This window comes from Geotrypetes seraphini, chromosome 15, assembly GCF_902459505.1.
Source record: "Geotrypetes seraphini chromosome 15, aGeoSer1.1, whole genome shotgun sequence".
NCBI classification, from domain to species: Eukaryota; Metazoa; Chordata; class Amphibia; order Gymnophiona; family Dermophiidae; genus Geotrypetes; species Geotrypetes seraphini.
In genome coordinates this window covers 33,376,853-33,392,318 of record NC_047098.1, presented here as the reverse complement: position 1 = coordinate 33,392,318, position 15,466 = coordinate 33,376,853, and the positions used below count along the sequence as shown (strand labels likewise).

General features: G+C 41.8%; 1 protein-coding gene across 6 annotated transcripts in view; it reads left to right on the top strand.

Moving 5' to 3' along the window:
• The first annotated feature begins 219 nt into the window (after positions 1-219).
• The window catches only part of SEZ6 (seizure related 6 homolog), a 449,183-nt gene continuing 433,936 nt past the window's right edge, over positions 220-15,466 (top strand). For 5 of the 6 annotated variants that reach the window (XM_033921141.1, XM_033921145.1, XM_033921140.1 and 2 more), the window contains exon 1: positions 220-399. The gene's annotated coding sequence lies outside the window, so the exon portion shown is untranslated. Of the gene's footprint in view, positions 400-540; positions 1,035-15,466 lie in introns of those variants that run through there. The other variant, XM_033921142.1, reaches the window with a different exon arrangement.

Genomic DNA, 15,466 nt, shown 5'->3' with positions numbered 1-15,466 from the left:
AAGGTAGCCCTAACTTGACCTGATTATACTTGCCTAGCTCTAGTTTGGGAACTGCTGAAAGCAAGGAACTACAAGTCCCAGCAGGCACTAGACAGGAGGAAGCAAAATCCAAAAGTGGATTAACTCCTGCAGTCAGCCTGGGGGGGGGGGGGCTAATCAGCAGGGAAGCTACCCAGGCTGAGCAGCAAAGAGCCAGAGAAACACAGCTGAAATCAGCCCAGGGTTAGAGAAAAGGGTGTGGTCTCTAAGTAGTGGAGGCAGCCACAAACATTCAGCCTACCTGAATCTTAGAAAGAGGCAGACCTGTGCAAGCCAGGGTTCAGAGGAGAGAAACCAGCATTCCCCACAGAAAACAAGGAGAAAGCCTCAGGACTGAAACCTTTAAGCACTCTTCTGAAGGTAATGATGAATTTGATATAGAAATGCCAGAAGAAATGTGTGTAGCTGATATTGAAATGGAGCCTGAGGAGTCATGTTTATTTGAAGACATGATTATAGAGTAAAACTGGGGAAAGTGAAAAAAAAAATGCTGTTTCTGATAAGGTGGTGTTGCCTCACAAACCATGATAACAGAAGAGTTAAGTATCACTACTTCTGATTGAATTAAAGGGAAAAGAAGAGTTGGAATAACTACTTCTGAATTTGCATAAACACAAGAGTACTGTGGGAGAACCTGGCTGAGCAGTGGAAGCAGGTTCCAGGACTTTAAACTTGAAAGTCTGGCTTTTGTTTTTGTGATTTAAAGATTGGCTTGATGAAAGCACTTTTTTGTGGAGCTTTGATTGGCCTCAGTTGGGATTGTTTGGGCAGGGGATCTAAACATCCCAGATCTTTTAAGAATAGGAAGAATCCCATGCTCGGGGTGATAAAGCTGTTTGCACCCTGAGAATTGCTCCAGAGACAAGCTGTGGAAAAATTGCTAGATTGTTTGGAACTGTAAAGCTGATGAAGCATGGTGGGCTAACAGGCTGTTTAGCCACCAATGAAAGCTTTGTGTTTGTTTTGCATAGCACCATAGTAAAGAAGAAAATATGGTAAGTCACACTGAACACTTTTCCTTTATTTTCATTGTGATGTAGACACTCTCCATCCCTCATTCAACCACTTGGCTGAGGTTTGGATGATCCGGGTCAGGACTCCGGTAATCCAGTCCAGGCCTTACCCGGTCACAATATTCATTAAGGATATCCTGAAAACCTGACTGGTTGATGGTCCCCCAGGACAGGTTTAAGACCCATTGATGTAGATGGTTCTATAAATCTGAAAATTCAATGCCAGAACCTGGACGTGGCCTAGAGTTGAATTTCTGGCATAACCTCACCGACTGAGCAAAACTAGAGAATGACATGGTGAAAGAATTTGTCTCAGTCTCCTTCCCCGCAGATAACCACGTGGAGATGATGCGGTATACAAACCTAAGGATTAGATTAGATTAGATTAGAAACCATCCCATGTCATTCTTTAGCGTCTATCTCGACCTCGGTCCTTCTACACAAGTGTTCTTCAATTTAAGGCTTGAGTGTCTGTGACTGTACCCATTCATACTCTCATTCTTCCCTCTCTCTCCTTAAACAATGACATGGGGATGGTTTCCTGCAGTTAACCGCAGAGATAGAAACGAGGATAAATTCTGTCCCTGTGTTATTCTCTAAGCAAAATGCTGAGTGCTGCCAGGTATATGTTGACTCTAAAGTGTTTAGTTAGGGTGAATGGTGGGATAGGGGTATTTGGTGTGTGCACTAAAGCTGCCAGCTGGATTCAGAATCATAGGGTTGTAGGAAGTTTCCCCCCTCCCCCCCACACACACACACATTTAATCCCTGGAATTTTCGACCCACACATTTCTCCTCCAGGAACATTCACCCCAAACATTCACTGCAGTACAAAATTGCAATTTCATGATCATTAAGCATTATCATCATTACCATTTTGGTTGGCCTTGCTCATTTGAATAACCCATTGAATATGCCACTCGAGTAAATTTTTATGGCTACACAGCTTTTTCTTTTTTTCATTGTGTGCATTTCAGATCTTTTGCTATATTGCAGTATTTTTGACCCATTCAAAAGACCACAATGAAATTTTATTTTTCATCAAAAAGTCTAAAATCAAGTAACAAAATTGTAAACGTAAAAAATACATCATAAACACAAAACAATCGAGTAAAAAGTCAAAGCAACAAGAGAAGTGAATGTGGCTGCGATGAATCGTCCCATTCTGAGAGTTGAGGACAGTTTTATTGCGGCCATTTCAGCACGATGAACTGTTGATGATGAATCTGATTCTCTTCCCTACCTTCCCCATTGCAGCATTACCAGTGCACCCCTCTTGTCCTGAAAGGGGGGGGGGGGGGCAATGCCCTCCAACCCCCCCCCCCCCAAGATATTAAAAAAAAAAAAAATTTTCTTTGTGGCCTTATTATGAATGGGTCAAAAATTCTGGGTCAAGTGAACAAAGATTACAATAGCATGTTCAGATGAACAAACATTTGCAAAATGACAGATCAATTCTGGATCAGTAACTATGATATTGCAGTTTAGTACAGCAGTGAATGCTGGGGGTGAAATGTGTGGGGGCAAAAATTCCAGGAGTGAAATGTAGGGAATGAAACTTCTGGATGCTGTTTCACAGGACAGGGTTGATACTATCTCGGGTTTACCCTGTTGTATGCATGGGCTTATAGTTTTGATTTCCTAACTGTAATCCTAAGAAAAACTAAACTACAAGTCCCAGTATGCACTGGGTAAACTCAGGACTGGATCCAGTTGGCAGTCTTAATGTATACCAGTTTTATACTGTGATGAATTTAAGCCATTTGAAGTACTTGAGAGTAAATTCAGTGTAAGCATTATTATCAGTGGCTCTCACTGAGGTTCTGTTTATAGTGTTTGAAAGTAGTTCAGTCCCTGAGCCTGACCTCTGAGTTAAGTGATTTTTGTGTTGTTCTTGTAGACTCATCTAAGAAGGCATCTACTATTCATAAGAGGGCAAAACTCAGTTGGGGATATTCATGTGATGCTCTTAAGAGGATTTGGAAGTACAATTTCGAGTGGGGCCTTTCTATAGACCAGTGATTCCCAACCCTGTCCTGGAGGAACACCAGGCCAATCGGGTTTTCAGGCTAGCCCTAATGAATATGCATGAGAGAGATTTGCATATGATGGAAGTGATAGGCATGCAAATTTGCTTCATGCATATTCATTAGGGCTAGCCTGAAAACCCAATTGGCCTGGTGTTCCTCCAGGACAGGGTTGGGAATCACTGCTATAGACCATTGTTGTCCACAGCAGTCAAACAGTCTTTATATTATATAGCACATCGGACTATGTGAACCCCTTTGAAAGGTCACAAAATTGGCTGTTGGTGGCTCTGTAGATGTTGGTCTTGTGGGTACTTTTGTCTCATATGTTGTATGCTTGTGTGAATTTGAAGTATTTTTGGGCTCCAGTATAGGAGCAGATTACTAGTGTGTTAGAAATTTGGTGGCTAATCCAGGTCACAAGTACTTGGCAAAACCCCAAATAAAGTAGTAGCAACATTCCAAGCTACCAATCCTGGGCATGCATTGGCTTCTGCCATGTCTGTCTCAGTAGTAGACTATGGATTTTTCCTCCAGGATTTTGAGTTATGAAATAGTTATTTGGAGGTCAGCTGCTTTATCTCATCTAATAAGTGGAGGGCTTGATTGTTTGATGTACTTATGGCTATAGCAATGCGGACTATATTGTGTAAGTGGAAGGATATCATTCAATGCTTGATGGAATGTTATATGTCTCACTAGAAAGCATGAGAAGGTTGCTGTAAGAGACTGACATGGTGACATAATTCATCACCGTTCCCATCCCTGTGGATAACTGCAGGAAATCATCTCCATATCATTCTTTAAGGAAAAAGGGAAGAATCGGAGTGTGGGTGATCATTAGTGAGGACATGAAGGTTGCCAATCAAGTGGAGAAGGCTTCCTCCAGGGCAAGACAAATGATGGGGTGTATCCGCAGAGGTTTCGTCAGCAGGAGACCTGAAGTTATGATGCCGTTGTACAGAGCCATGGTGAGGCCTCACTTGGAGTACTGTGTTCAGTTTTGGAGACCACACTACCGAAAGGACGTGCTGAGGATCGAGTCGGTTCAGCGAACGGCCACCAGGATGGTCTTGGGGCTCAAGGATCTCACGTATGAAGAAAGATTTAAAAAATTGCGGCTGTACTCACTTGAGGAAAGAAGAGAATGGGGAGATATGATTGAAACATATAAGTACATCACGGGACGCATCGAGTCAGAAGATGATATCTTCTGGCTCATGGGACCCTCGACCACCAGAGGGCATCCGCTGAAGATCAGGGGAGGGAAGTTTCATGGCGACTCCAGGAAGTACTTCTTCACCTAAAGAGTAGTGGATCATTGGAACAGACTCCCACTCCAGGTGATAAAGGCCAGCAGCGTGACGGATTTTAAGAAAAAATGGGATACTCATGTGGGATCTTTAAGGGAGTAAATTCAGGGGAGGGGATACTTGGAATGGGCAGACTTGGTGGGCTATAGCCCTTTTCTGCTGCTTTTTTCTATGTTTCTAACCACTGACCCTCAAGCCTTGTATTGAAGAATGCAGGCATAGAAGGACTGAGGTTGAGACAGATACTGAAGAATGACATGGGATTGTTTCCTGCAGTTATCTGCCGGAACGAGAACAGTGATGCATTATGTCACTGCGTCATTCTCTAGTTACTGTGATTTTAATTCCATCTAAAGTATACCTTTGATCTGTGGCATCTGTCCTTCTTGTACTGTTAATTACTGTATGTTTTGTTATATTTTTAAAAGTTAATCAAAAAAGCTTGAACTGGAACAAAAAAGCAGAGCTTCTCGGTGTTTAAAAATGTTTGGCCTCCTTTAGATTTGTAGTGTTAAAATGCTAAGGTGTGATTTTTGAATAAAATCTCAGCTTATTTGTAATATAGGATAATATAATCAGGGCAGGATTAATTCGTCAAGGGCCCCTAGGCACACAAGTACACTGGGTCCCCTGCACCGCCCCACCCCACCATGCGCCCAGGCGGAAACAGGAAGCTGCATCAGAGGGAAGCTTTGGGCAAGCAGCACTGCTTGCACAATTACAGTTCCTGTTGCCTTTCTTACCCACGTTGCTTGCTTGTCTTACTTTCTGTCGATTGGGGGGGGGGGGCCCGAGTTGCCAATCGATGCTGGAGGGGCCCATCGCCTTTTGGAAAAAACAATGTTGATGCCCTCCTTCATCGGGCCCCAGGCACATGCCTACTTGGCCTATTGGTTAATCCTGCCCTGAATATAATGTGTTTGTATAACCCTGGGCTCTTAATAAAAAGAGTTTTAGCTATAATAATAATAAAACCAGGCCTGGATCAACCTGTGCTGACAGGAGGCTCTGAGAAGTTGTTAGTACGACGCAGACTTTGAGGCTGCTGCTGAGTGCAGTTAATTTAGCAAGTGAACACCGTGACCTTGATTCATCACTGATGGAATTAACATGAAATCTCAAGATAACACAGAGGAAAGTCATTTTCTCAGCTACCAGAGCTCCCTTAATCCTAAGGAGGAACAGAAAATGTTCTCCTAATAGCATGTAGTATTTATTTATTAAAAAAAGATGAGTTGGCATAATAAGGTATTCAAATTAGTTAGGGGTCCATTGACGTCTTTTGTAGATTTGCTATAGTTGTCCTTTATCTTTATCTTTATTTTCCGTTGTTTTTCACCCACACATCCAGGGAGGGTGGGAGCGGGAAGGGGGTATATCTTTTGTTTTGGTATTATTCCTGATGGTAATGATGGATGGGGGAGGGAATTTTTATCTTTTGTATAGATACTGATTGATTATCAGTGCTTTGTTGATTATCATTATTTATATATAAATTGTATTGCACTTTTTGTTGGCATTAAAATAAAGTTTAATAAAGTTAGTGCCTGTAGGAAGAGTGAGAGACTGAGACTGGGCTAGAATTCCTATGGCAATGGGAGTGGGGTGGGGAAGAGATTATGCCTCGCACTGCTTTCTCTCCTCTGTCTGCTGGAATTGTAACTAGCTTTGTTTCCTGTGTTCTGCCACTGAATCCCAAGCTCTTGTACTTGCCCTAACCAAAAAAAAAAGATAATTCTAGTAAGAAGCAATTGGCAGGAGTGAGCTTATTGCTTGGGGTGTGGGATAGGTCGTTTGCACCCAGGCAGGATCACTCCTGCCTATTTGTGGCCCCAGATTCTGCCCTCCAAAGACTTGGCCAAGTTCTGCTAGTGAAGTTCAGGAGAGCTTCTGGAAATTCAAATTAATTTTTGTTTATTCTTTGGCGTGCTTGATATACCGCTTTACAATGGAAAATACAATAAACAGGTCTTTCCCCCCAGTGGCATAGTAAGGGGGCAGGAGGACGGGCCGCCCTGGGCATGGTCTTGGTAGGGGCCCCAGTATCCGTCCTCCCTTCCCCCCTTTGTACCTTTTTAATTTTCCCTGCGCAAGCAGCATTACAAACATGCTGCCCACATCGGTGTCGCCTCTCTCCGACATCGCTTCCAGGCCCCGCACTTAGGAATTTACGTCGGAGGGCTAGCCGACGCAGGTGGCAAGGTCATGAAGTTGTTCCCAGCTGAAAAATGAAAAAGGTACAGGGGAAGGGAAGGGGACATGCACGTGGCAGGGGGGAGGGGCACCACTCCCTCTCGCTATGCTGTTGGCTTCTACCCCATTGCCAGCAGAAGAAGCCCCGATCATCTAAAAAAGTACTTAACCCCAGAAATCACTTACCTCACTTAAGGCACCTGCAGTTTTTAGGCTGTAGAACACGAAAAGCATCAAAGCTGTGAACGTTGCGTGTCCCATTCTACTGACCCTAAAGTGCACAAAACTTTCAGAAATGAAAATGCCCCTCCAAACTTTTATATAGCCTTTATTTCTGTTATTTGTCAACCTACTTTTAGTGTCTTTTTGCTCAGCAGGTCCAGATATATTTAGAAGGGAAATTAATGTAGGAAAGAAGATTTTGTGCTTTAATTTGATGTTTCAAGTGCTTTTGACACTGTAGATCATGATATAATGCTAAATATTGGCTTCAGAGATGAGGTTTATAGCTGGTTCAAAGGTTTTCTGATGCATAGATCTTATCAGGTGAAGATGACAGGAACCATTTCTTCTCCGTGGATTTCAGACTTTGGCGTCCCTTAAGGTTCACCAGTTTTAGCGATCTTATTTAACACCTTGATGGCTCTTCTGGGAAGGAAAATGGTAGAGTAGGGTTATAATCCCTTTATCTATTCTGATGATGTTACTATTTATATTTCCTTCGTGAAAGACATACAGGATTTTTTTGCAATTATAAAGCAAGGATTAGATATTATGGAATCCTGGGCTACAGCATTTAAGATAAAGTTTAATAGGGATAAAACAAAATTTTTAATTGTGACTAGTTCTTTTAGTCTTATCTCTTATAGTAGTTTTTAAAAATTGATAACAGAATGGAAAATAGTTTTAAAAATATTAGGATCATCATCGATCAACATATAACATTTGAACAGAGTGTGGCGAGTGTGGCATAGTGATTACAGCTACAGACTTATCACCCTGAGGTTATGGATCAAACCCTATGCTGCTTCCTGTGACCCTTAATCCCCCCATTGCCCCAGGTACATTAGATAGATTGCGAGTCTGCCAGGACAGACAAGAACAAATGCTTGAGTACCTGAATAAAATTTATGTAAACCATTCTGAGCTCTCCTGGGAGAACAGCATAGAAAGTTAAACAAATATGATGTTGAGCCATGAAACTTAAAAGTTGGTCCATACTTTTCTTGACATTTCTCATTTCAATGAGAAACATAGAAATATAGAAGATGACGGCAGAAAAGGGCTACAGCCCATCAAGTCTGCCCACTCTGCTTACCCACCCCCTGTCTATGCCCTAATGACCCAATTTCCTTATCTTGACCCTCGTAGGGATCCCACATGGGTATCCCATTTATTCTTAAAGTCTGGCACGCTGTCTGCCTCGATCACCTGCACTGGAAGCTTGTTCCAATGATCAACCACTCTCTCTGTGAAGAAATACTTTCTGGGGTCTGCAGCAGCCACTCTCTCCTCCTCTCCCTATTGGCTAAGGCTCTTAACATTTGCATCTCCTCTTCCTATAGGCTAAGGCTCTTTACACCTGCATTGTGATGTCATAGAACTTTCTGATTATAGAAACATGATGGCAGATAAAGGCCAAATGACCCATCATAGAAACATAGAAGATGACGGCAGAAAAGGGCTACAGCCCATCAAGTCTGCCCACTCTGCTTATCCACCCCCCTGTCTATGCCCTAATGACCCAATTTCCTTATCTTGACCCTCGTAGGGATCCCACATGGGTATCCCATTTATTCTTAAAGTCTGGCACGCTGTCTGCCTCGATCACCTGCATTGGAAGCTTGTTCCAATGATCAACCACTCTCTCTGTGAAGAAATACTTTCTGGTGTCGCCATGAAATTTTCCGCCCCTGAGTTTGAGCGGGTGCCCTCTTGTGGCCGAGGGTCCCTTGAGAAAGAAAATATCATCTTCCACTTCGACACGTCCCGTGAGGTACTTAAATGTTTCGATCATGTCTCCCCTCTCCCTACGTTCCTCGAGAGTGTAGAGCTGCAATTTGTTCAGTCTCTCTTCGTACGAGAGACCCTTGAGCCCCGAGATCATCCTGGTGGCCGTCTGTTGAACCAATTCAATTCTGCGCACATCTTTACTATAATGTGGCCTCCAGAATTGCACACAGTACTCCATATGAGGTCTCACCAGGCCCTGTACAATGGCATTATGACGAAGCTTCTATTGATACAACCCAATATCTGCCTTGCCTTAGATGAAGTCGTGATCTACTTTTTCCAGCCAAAAGTGCCGGTGATCTACCACCATGAAAATTAAGTTTCAAGTTATATTTTAACTCAATAAAGTTGGAGGATTTCCTGCTCTTCCCCCCCCCCCCCCATTTTTATTGAACCTTCTGTCATTTACTTGGATGTGATCAGCTGTTAAGCAAAAAACAAAACAGAGAGACGAAGATCCAGTAAGAACTGTGAGGGGAAATGGAAAGTACTTTTTTTTTCTTAGTTTCATTGAGTAATAACTTTCTTTAACTGTCTTTAACTTTTATTGAGTAATTTGTGTTAAATTTAGGTCTAGTATTGATCCAGGCTGATCTTGCACAATCTTTAATATTTCACTCTTGCTCATTAGTGAGACATCTGAGCCTACATTTCATGCACCAGCTTTTTGAAGTTGGGTGAATATTGCGTGAGGGCCAGTCTCGGGGAATCCTGGAGATGTTCATCTGTCATGTTGGAACGTCATGTACTCTTTGTCATTTTCAGATGGGGAAAACGCAGATTCGCAGAAATAAGTTGAACCAAAACAGGAGTATACAGCTTCACTGCATCTATTCAAGTTGGGAAATTTGTCTCTAGGCACTAGCTTCCAAAACGATTCTTGCTCAGCACGGGTCTTGAGAAAAATGTCATTTTAAGGGTTAATATTTCATTTTCAAGAGATGGCTTGTTCAATGAGTAATTTTTACTGATAGCAGCTGCAGTTTCTTTAATGTCCACATCTACTTTGAATGGGTATGACAAGTACTCCACAACTGTTCCAGTTTTTGGAAGTCACAGAATCTATTTTCAAATTCCTGGATAACAGAACAGATTTCTGTCACATACTTCTTGTTCTGAAAAACAAAATTTGGATATTGTCCCAGGTGGCCTGCGTATTAGGAAAATGATCAAAAGTGTTGTTTGCAAGGTCAGCCATCATTAGCTCAAATTTGCTCTTGTAGGATGAAACTGTACTCATCATCTCGCCAATGCATTTGTTTTTACCTTGTAGTTTAAGGTTCATATCACTTAGTTCGCCTATAAAGTCAGCGAGAAATGCCAGATCACACAACCACTCCTCATCTATCAACTCTGCTTGGTCATCTCCTCTCTCCTTCAAAAACCTTCTTATTTAATTCAGCAAATCAAGAAATCTTTGCAGAAATTTGGGCCTACTTAGCTACCTTGCATCTGTGTGCAAAATGATTTCTGATGCCCCTTCATCAAGAGTAAGATTGAAAAGCCATCTTTGAAGTGATCTCCCATGAACTGAATTTACAATTTTGATAGTGATGTCCATGACAGCCTTTGTATTGAGTCTCTTGCTTGCCAAAACTTGCTGGTGAATGATGCAGTGGTAAGAGAGGAAATCTGGGAAGTTGTCATGCTGTCTACAGAGGGCTATGAAACCCTTAACCTCACCTGTCATTGCTCTTGCTCCATCAGTAGTGATGGAAACAAGTCTACGCAATGGAAGATTACACTTTGTCACAAAAGAATGGAAAAAATGGAATATTTCCTGACTGGTAGTTCTACCTTTTAAAGAAATCATTCCAAGTAGTTCTTTAACACTGAAGTCTTCAAAAACCATCCGGATAAAGACTAGTAAATGGGCTAAGTCTCTTATTTAAGTCTGTAGATTCATCCAGTTGGAGTGAGAAAGCAACACAATTTGAAACATCCTCCAACAATTGTTCAGTTGTGTCTCCACATATCTTTTCTATTCACTGCATGACGGTGTTTCTTGACAATTGTACATCTTGAATAGCAGCTATGATCTTTCTTATTGTTAAATCCTTCATAAAGATTGGCAGCTGCTTCAAGAAAACAATATTTTACAAATTCCCCTTCAGTGAAAGGTTTGCATTTCTTTGCAATCAGGGTGCTGACTTTGAAGGATGCTATGGTTGCATTGACCAAATGTGACCTTGGCTTCGCCATCGACTGTTGCTGAGTAGCCAATTTCAAGCTTCAGTTTACAAATTTCAATTTTGGGTGGAAAATCAGCATCAAACTTATTGCTATGCAGAGCCTTATAATGACGTTCCAGATTACCCTTTTTGGGCAAGGATACTGGGGCATTACAAATTAGGCAACAACACTTGTCTTTCATCATGATGAAGAAGTAGTCTTTTTCCCATTCATCATGAAAGTGCTAGGTTGTGCTCTTCTTTGGAACACACATCTTCATTATACGGGGGTGGCTGGATATAAGAAGGCCAAATTTGCTATTAGTATAAACACTGGCTGAATCTGATCCAAAACTGTCACTATCCCAAAGTATTAAAGATCAACAGGAACTAAAGATCTCTGGATGATGTGCAATACAAGGACTGGAGATGCCAAAACCACACATGCAGTTCTAAAAGTAAAAATAAGAATTCATCATACTGGCACCAATAATCAAATACCACCAAACAATCATCAAAAAAACTCAAAACACCTGTCCAGCAAACCAGATAAAATCAAATACCACCAATCAAGTTCAAATACTACCATACACGATTTAATAAATTCTGCACACAGTGTAGAATCAACACAAAGGCAAGGCAAAATAAAATTGCAGAGGCAAGCAAAAGTGACAGTGATTTGAACCAATTCGAAGGCATAAGCAAGTTAGAACAAAATTGGAAAAGCCCACCAAAATCACTAAATTCTTGCCACTTTGTTGTGTCTGCCCGAAAATGTTTAATGAAAGCGAACTATAAAGCGACCAATGACCAGCACACGACACAACTAATATGGAAAGTGTATTCAGGTAAAGCCCGGGCGAATGGATATTGCCCGGTATATAACACACTTCTAAGGGGCGTTGGGGTGGGGACAGGAATGGATGATTCTGAGAGGCAGGAGACCAGGTATGACGCCGGGCCTGGGGCATATCATCACGACAGCCCCCTGGGGTACCCACAAACTATTGGCATGAAAACAACAAGCGCTCCCAATACACCCACAAGCAAGATTCCCGCAGGCAGGGAAAAAAGACAGGCAAAGGATCAGCAGTGGCAGCAAGCCCTCGGCAGACGACCTGCCATCACGAGCTCTCTCCTAGTGACGGGGCGAGCTGCTGGAGAGATGGAGCCAAGTGGGGCTGGCGATCTACCTCTGACCCCTCCGCGATCTACAGGTAAATGGGCACAAGTATAGGGAAAGCAAGCCATTATGATATCACCGATGAGGTTGGCTCTTAGGCCAAGGGGCCACTGAAAAGTTCTCAGCCCAAGCAAGAAGAGAATGGGAAGAGTGTGGCACAGTGGTTAAAGCTACAGCCTCAGCACCCTAAGATTGAAGGTTCAAACCCCATGCTGCTCCCTGTGGTCCTAGGCAAGTCACTTAATTGCCCCAGGCATGTTAGATTGTGAGCCCACCAGGACAGATAGCAAAAATACTTGAAGTACCTGAATGTAAACTGCTTTGAATGTGGTTGTAAAACAAAAGGCAGTATACAAGACCCAATGCCTGAACAGCAAGTATTAGCAGTAATTACTAGAGTGTTTAGGATATTATGGAAATTGAAAAGAATTGGAGCTTTTTTTTCCCACTGAGATATTTTTTGTTCAGTCTTAAGTACTGGCTCAGGTTAATTACTGTAGTGCTATATGCATTGGTTGTACGGACGTGGTATTACAGAAGCTTTGCAATGTAATGTAATGTAATTTATTTCTTATATACCGCTAAACTACGTTAGGATTCTAAGCGGTTTACAGAAAAATAAACAATAGGGTACATTAAAATTATAAGTAAAATAGGTACTTAGAAATTCCCTTACTGTCCCGAAGGCTCACAATCTAACTAAAGTACCTGGAAAAATGACAATTAGTAGAGTAATGAAGAAATAAAATAGAGAATAGATGAGAAAAATAAGAAAATAAACATTCTAATAAGACTACAATGATCTAAAGGACTTTGAAAGGTTGAAAAAAGAGGGGAGATAAGAATAGATGCAGAACAGAACACTGTGGCATATTTGATCTATAAAGTTTAGAGATATGAAAGGGCGTCTCTGTTAATACAAGCATTATACTGGTTGCCAATAAAAGCACATTCTATATTTTTAAATTATGTGTACTAATTCATCAGATAATAAATGACACTGCTCCAGGGTTATATGCAGGGTCTCGTGGAGCTTCCTACACGTAATACTATAATGGATTCTAGGGAATATTTCTTTATTCCAAATGTAAAAAAAAATTGTGTATAATCTCCTCCACTGCCAATTCCAGACTTGGTTCCTTTCATCTAGCTGCCCCCTATGCCTGGAATAAATTACCCGAGTTTGTCTGCCAAGCCCCTTCCCTTGTTGAAAAGCAGACAGAAAACCCATCTTTTTGATCCAGCCTTCAATCATTAACCCTACTCCCACTGCCCACCCCTTAACTGTATCCATGACATCCTGTTTATCTGTCTAGATTGTAAGCTCTTTTGAGCAGGGACCGTCTTCTTTATGACCCTGTACAGCGCTGAATATGTCTGGTAGCACCATAGAAATAATTAATAGTAGTACGGTAGTTATTCTGCTGGCTTTGTGTATCATAGAACCAAAAGGTGGAACTCCCTTCCTCTGGTGATCAGGAAAATCACCTAATTCTTCACAAAGGGCTCCTCTTAGACGCTTTTTTTTTTTTTTTTAAATTTTTTATCACCGGCTGCGGCAGTATTAGTTCCGACACTCATATGAATTCTATGAGCATCGGAGCTAATACTGCCATGACCGGCGATTTAAAAAAAAAAAAAAAAAGGCTAATGTAGCTTTGTAAAAGGAGAAGGTGTGGGGGAAATGTTAAAAACTTTCTTGTTTAGGAAGATCGACATGCAATTTCTATTTATTTTTAACATTGATCTTAATTGCAAGCCACATTGAACTGTAATGAATAATGTAGTGTATGTGTCATTAAATGAAATAAAGATATTTATTGCTAGGATGTGCTCTGTCCCTGGTCCTGGCTGTGTTTCATGCATGTATTTGTCTGTGTGTATCTGTACAGCGGAGTATTTGTGTGTGTCTCTGTTCTATATGTATAGAGAGTAGAATGACCCGGCTTACTGTTAAGAAATTGAAGCACTGAACAGCTCTGAATATTTTCTCTGGGTCAGAGGCAGTGCCTCGGTGCTGTCAGCACGCAGTATTCTTTGTGGGGATGCAATAATGGCAGATATAGGATGATCAGAGACATGGTTTTCTTTGTCTGATCTCAGCAGCCTTCCCTCTCTCATCCTTACTGTTAGCATAATTGGTGCTCCAATACAAAAAAAGAACAAAATGGTCCAGGGAGCTAAACTGGAAATCTTTACACTATTAAAGACAGCGATTCTCTTTCCCCAGCACAGAGACACACTCGTAGTCTTATGAAGTGCCAGGGCTTACACTCTCTATGTGCACTATAATATTACCTCACAATTTAATCACAGATCATAGCAAACAACTAAACAGTCTAAAACATCTTAAAATTGTGATGCGAAGTGCTGAGACCCACAACCAGAGTGCTTAGTGTTTAGTGAACAAAGCAAAGGTTGCCGATGGAACCATCATAGCACACACTGTCCAAACCGCCAGCTGATAATTATTATGTGTTAGTAAACAACATCAAGAAGGTTTGAACTCATCTAAATGTCCATGACACAGCACTGTGTCATCGGCACACCCTTGCAAATATTGTTATGAAAATAACTCCCGAAATGGCTCTTATCAAGTCACCCACCCACACACTTGAGTTTCGCCTACTGCACACTTCATCAGGAGGGGACTCAAAAAAAATGAATAAACTGAAATAAACACAACTTGCACTCATAATATACATTTAACAAACCTGAATTCACCAAACCGAACAAATACTAAATACCTTTTCACAGCTCCTACAATGTGAAGAGCTAGCAGATCAAAGTCAGACCGTTCCCTGCTGGTAAATGTAAGTATGGTAGAGCTCTGGGTCAGTGGATGAGTGCATGGCTTCTACCACAGGATTAACAAGAAAATATTCTGTGATGATGCAGTAAAGCTAACGAGATGCAAATTCAAGATGCACAGACTAATCAGCAGAAGTCTGCTGGACACATAGATACATAGAAACATGACGGCAGATAAAGGCCAAACGGCCCATCTAGTCTGCCCATCTGCAGTAACCATTATCTCCTCCTCTCCCTATTGGCTAAGGTTCTTAACATTTGCATCTCCTCTTCCTATAGGCTAAGGCTCTGTGCACCTGCATTGTGAGGTCATAGAGCTGCCCATCCACAGCATCCACTATCTCCTCCTCTCTCTGAGAGATCCCACGTGCCTATCCCAGGCCCTCTTGAATTCAGACACAGTCTCTGTTTCCACCACCTCTTCCGGGAGACTGTTCCACGCATCTACCACCCTTTCCGTAAAAAAGTATTTCCTCGGATTACTCCAGAGCCTATCACCTCGTAACTTCATCCTATGCCCTCTCATTGCAGAGGGCATAGGATGAAGTGTACAAAGGTTCTATGGTAAGGGTGGTCAGGGCCGGCTCAACCTATGGGCCAGGTGAGGCACTGATAATAAAGAGCACCACAATCCCAGTTCAGTCTACTTTCATACTCTGAGGGACAGATGCTGGTCTGGGATTATGGCACCTTTTATCACCAG